General features: G+C 42.0%; 1 protein-coding gene across 1 annotated transcript in view; it reads left to right on the top strand.

Moving 5' to 3' along the window:
* ablim2 (actin binding LIM protein family, member 2) overlaps window positions 1-5,458 on the top strand; it is a 70,984-nt gene that overhangs the window by 12,096 nt on the left and 53,430 nt on the right. The gene's annotated exons all lie outside the window — the stretch shown is intronic.

Here is a 5,458-nt window from a genome sequence, read left to right as displayed (position 1 = left end):
ATTTCCCCAGCAGTCTGTTTCTGCCTCTCTCACACACACACACACACCCCTCCTCCCCCTTAAGTTCATGAATGAGGAATGAAACAGCAGAGTGTGAGTGATCCTATGATGCCTTAATAATGTATCTGCAGTGTAATGCAGATAATGATCAGCTTATTTGAGCCAGGTCTTAAAGGATAATTACAGTTTATTGGATTTGGAATTTATTATCATGGTTTTAGCCATTACGCTTAGCAGTAATAACAACACTGTGTGCTCATAGAGGAATAGTGAAGATCTGGGAGCATGGTGTCGTCACCACGAGGAAAGAGTAACAAGAAGTCACTTAGTTGGGTAGTTAATATTTGCAGCCACTAGATCACAGCTTATAAGGAGTGCTGATATATTGTTAGCCACCAGCAGTGGTGGGATTCATCTTCATACATGCATCTCATGTACTGTGTTGAGTACAGCTTTAAGATACATACTGTGTACTTTACTGTCGTTTTATGGAGTTTTTTCTTCTTACCAGAAGTAATCTGACGGCGGAAAGAAATACGATCGGTCAACTAACAGACCGGTCAAATTATACAGCAGCCACAACTTCCTGCTCTCTCTCTCTCTCTCTCTCTCTCTCTCAAAGTAAAATAACATTTTTTTGATATGACAAAAAATGATATTCCTGACCCCAAGACTTCTCTGTGAGAGTGAGGAAAAGTCTCAAAGATGTGGATGAAAACTCTGAAAAAGCACAAGGACCTTGTGTTAAGATTTTTTTGTCAAGCTACTATTTTATCTGGGTCATGAATAAACATTCGCACTCGAATGCTAGAATAGCTCAGTTTTACTTAAAGCCATGATATGTTTACTACGTTGACTTCATTTGTTGCTGCTCATTAAAAAGGCCTGTAGCGCAGAGAATGGCTGGTAATGTGCAGCTGTCACAGACTGACTCTCAGGTTCAGACTAACTGAGCTGCGTTTGTTCCTTCATCAGCAGCTTTTACATTTAACTTACACAGAAATGAACAAATTGTGATGCGTGCATGCCTCGGGTCACACCTACAACTTCAGCAGATGTTATAACTTGAAATTCATTATTTCACAGTTACCGGAGCTCATGATTAACAGCACAGAGAGCATGTTTTCTTCTTTGGATGAAGTTATTCGGCTTTCTTTCAAAAGTGTTTGATAAGGAAGTGTGGGGCTGGCTAATTTAATGCCAGGCATTCAGGAGGTATATTAATACCATGTAAACACAACAGTCAGAGGCGCTGTGTTGGGGAGCTGCTGACTCCACCCAGTTCACACAGAAAAGGCCTGGCCGTTTCCTCCTATCCATAAATCCAAAGCATGACCACATTAATTGAATTTCCAGCTCATTTGGGTTATTAAATGTGCTGATTACCTCAGCACCGCGGAGGTTAGACGGAGAGTTGGGTTGGGTAGTTTGCTGTTAAAACTTCCAGATGTGGGCTGACGAGGAAACAAAATAAACCGTAGCAGGTTGAGGGGAGATCAGGTTGTTTCTGCCGTTCAAAGCTGAACATCAAAGAGAGGAGAAGACGCTTCAACACAGCGTGAACTTCGATGTTAGTTTTTGAGCACATTCTTCATACAGTAGATAATAGAAGCAGGTGAAATATCTCCCCTCACCTCACCTCTGACCAGCTCCACTCCATCAGAGATATCGAGATTAACCTGGAAGATAATCAAGCCGTTGACCCCTGACTCTGCTGCTGTATTATCGCCAATTACAACCAGCCTGGGTGTTAGCCAGCAGGCTAACGGTGCCAGGGAAGTGAGGAACTCTCAGCTAGCCATGTGTAATTAACACCGAGCAGTGAGGAGGACTGGACTAATATGAGTTAATATTAGCCTCTTCAGCGTTGGCTTCATGTCAATGCAGCTCTGCTTTGCAAATAGTAAACACAGTCTCAGTGTTTTTAGCGACATGCACACCTTAGCTTACTGTTGGAGCTCGGCTGGATTAACATGACTGGGGCAGATATAAGGTGCGGTGTCCTGCCCTGGCAGTTGGGCTCTTTAATGAGCAACGTTGATGCAATTGAACTTTTATTTTTTATATATATTTATTGTATGCAGGTTACTTATGCTACTATTGTCTCCATACTGTTTATATTGGCACATTTGCACTGTTAGTCTTCATGATGTTGTGTTCTATCTAACTCTTTGCCGTCACTGACGCTCCCTCTGTTGTTGTAAGGACCCATGTACTTCCCCTCCGTGACTCTGTCTGGTGTCATTGATCTTGTGTATTTGTCTCTGTCAACTTATTGTATTTGTCTGGTGCCAAACCAGGTTCCTCTCTTGGAATTAATAAAGCTGTTCTATCCTGCCCTGTCCTATGTGATGGGAGGGGGGCCCTCAAGGCCCCTAACAGTTGCAGGGTTCTAAGACAGTTACTGTTTAAGAAATAACTGCATAATACAGTTGAAATACACATCGTTAGCACCTGAACTGCTACCATGTTTTCTGGGGTTTATACTTTGTAAATAATGACTGTTAATTACAGGCATTTTATCAATAGTGCAAGTAAAGTTTTAGCCAGAGATTTTTCACAACCAGGCAAGACTAAAGTTGTTCTAATAATAAAGTATCTATCTATCTATCTATCTATCTATCTATCTATCTATCTATCTATCTATCTATCTATCTATCTATCTATCTATCTATCTATCTATCTATCTATCTATCTATCTATCTATCTATCTATCTATCTATCTATCTGTCTATCTATCTGTCTATCTATCTGTCTATCTATCTATCTATCTATCTAATGAATGGCTAATCCATAAAGAATTGTCCAATTATTATTAACCATTAATAAAGACATTACTTAACACAAACATTTGAAAAAAAATCATAGTAAGGTGCATCAAACTGTTAAAATTATATTCAAATTATTATTTTTTAAACTTTGTTAAATGTTTTTGGAAAAAACAAACAATCTCATCACTTGGTCCATTTAGTAGCTCTGGAACTTTAGATCATATCACATGGCCTTCATCAGCATATGGAGTTTGCCCAGTTGTCATTGAATTGTAGATGTTTTTAAACAGTGGAATTCATTTGTGTTTAACCCACTGTCGGGTTGTCGGTACATGTTTTATACTGACATTATCCCACACAGTAGCTTTAAGCGCTGCAGAATATGATGAGCACTAATTGCTGTTTTCCCGCTCGCTGTCATCGACACCGAGCTGTGCGGTTGAGGAGGTGTGTTTTATTTAGGTGCCGACTGTGCCTGTCTCCGTCGTCTCACATGCTTTTGATGACACTCAGACCATCGATAACAGAGAGCTGCAGACAAAACTACACAGCAGCTCAGACACACTTTTATCCCTCATGTTATTGCTTTTACAAAGAGCCATCGCATCATCCAAATAGCATTTGGATACAGCGGGGGAATACTCAAATGTGAAAATATGTGGTCACGCCCTTATGTCGGCAAGCCTGCACCAAAACTGATAAACGTGGAGAGCTGAAACTGCAGTGGTGAAAGACTCTGTATGTCAGACACACTCTCCTCCTTTCTCATTCACACACCACATTCCCAAAGCATTTAAGAACACACACTCACACACACACACACACACACACACACACACGGGAGTGGTATCTTTCATTACTCTGCACTTGCCTCTGTAAAGCTGAAACCAGTTTTTGTTGGAGCAGTGGGTGTAGTCTGCCAAGCCAGAATACATCTCAATGCCACATCCGCATCATTTGGGAAAAACAATAAACACGTGCAAGCTTTCCGCTTAAAGGTACAGCTCACTTCTGCCTTAAGAATCCGACCGAGGCGAACTTTGACCCCTGCTCACCAGGAAAACTGTGCAGCATTCAGTCAATACCTCTGTGGATTTTCACCAGAGTTTTAGTGTGGATGTTGATTCTCCACCTTTAGGAACAGTTGATGGTAAAGAGAACATCACATTTACACAGCGTTCGCAGGGCAAATGTAATGAGCTAATTACACTGTGATTTATCGTTTATCACAGTGTAATTAGCTCATTCGCTTGTTACTGTTTAGGAAGACTAGACTGTTCAGGTTCCACACACATCTGCACATGTGTGTAATAACTGATCTCAGAGCAGTGGCACCTACGTCAATGAAAGATTGACAAGCGAACTTGTTTGTAGCCGGCTATAGCAAGTCGCCTGTCAAAGATCTCAGGAGTGTGTGCATGTGGCTGGGGAGCACGATCTGCTTCCTCACTATACAGCCATTGATATCAGATCTGAGCTCGCTCTATTTTAAGAAAGACTTTATGGTTAAAGCTCAAAAAGCCAGTAATCGGACCTTAGAGTGTAGATTCTTCATAATGAAATGTTTGGCTTGTGGTAAGACATGTATTACTCAAGTGTTTGTCAAGTGTAAACCTTCAGCTTTATTTTGTGTGATTGTGTTGAGCGTGACTGTCAAACCCCCAGTGTCAAACTCAACTCAACTTAAATCAACATGGATGATAATTACTACAGTCGCTCAGAATAACAGCAAGTTTAAAGCAGCTACAGTGCTGACACCATTTTCCTGATGAAGAACCGTGTGATATGGTTGAAAGGTGCGGTGAGTAAGTGGACCTTGAGTTCGGGATTGTTTTGTGAACTGCTGATTGGGAGATCAGGACGTGGAGCGTTGCTGGGCCACACAGGGCTTTTGAATGAACAGTCAGTAAACCTATGGAGAGTGAAACAATGGCGCGTTCTGTGCGTTGTGTGAAATTACAGCTTCCACTCTGTTTCCTTCAGTCTCCCTTTGAGGTGGTGGCAGATTTACGGATCGCATTGTTTTTTTTTTTTTGTACAACCACGCAGGCCGAGAGTGTGTTTGTCTTCCTGGAAGTGGAGACGCTGCTGGCCACATGTTGAGGTCCTGATAGTCAGATCGCTGGTGTTACACTGTAACAGCAGATGGTTGTGATATTCTCAGGCGGGTGTTGGCTATTGGATTGTCTCCTTCTTGGAAGCAGGCTGAGGAGAACAGAGCCGGGGGGGGGGGGTTGCGTTTGTTTGTGCCAGAGGTGCTGACCTCACATACACACCCACAGTCCAGGGAGGGGGGGGGCTACACACACACACACACACACACATACACACACGCACTTGAAAGGAGTTGAAAGACAATCTTTACATTCAGTACACATCATGTTATGCATACGATGGAGTTCACGGGCATTTTGAAGGATGATGCTGATATTTCTGGATTATAGTTTGTGGAATTGTCCGATTTTTTTTTTTTACCTTTTTATCCTCAGTGTAAACGTTTCAGTTTCATCCCCTCATCACCTGTCAATCAAACACTCATTTACTGATGTGTTAGTGTTGTAGCTCCCGTTGGCAGGGTGAGGATTTACAGACATAGACAACACAGGCTCGCTGTTATCCAACTTTTAATAAGTGGGCAATATCATATCTAAATGTACCTGGTGGCAAACCCCCCCCCCCCCCCCCCA

Source organism: Seriola lalandi, unplaced genomic scaffold, assembly GCF_002814215.2.
Source record: "Seriola lalandi dorsalis isolate HSWRI2012SDOR001 ecotype SW California unplaced genomic scaffold, Sedor1 jcf7180002054694, whole genome shotgun sequence".
Taxonomy (NCBI): domain Eukaryota; kingdom Metazoa; phylum Chordata; class Actinopteri; order Carangiformes; family Carangidae; genus Seriola; species Seriola lalandi.
Note: the sequence above shows the minus strand (reverse complement) of the source record. Positions and strands in the feature narration are given on the sequence as shown.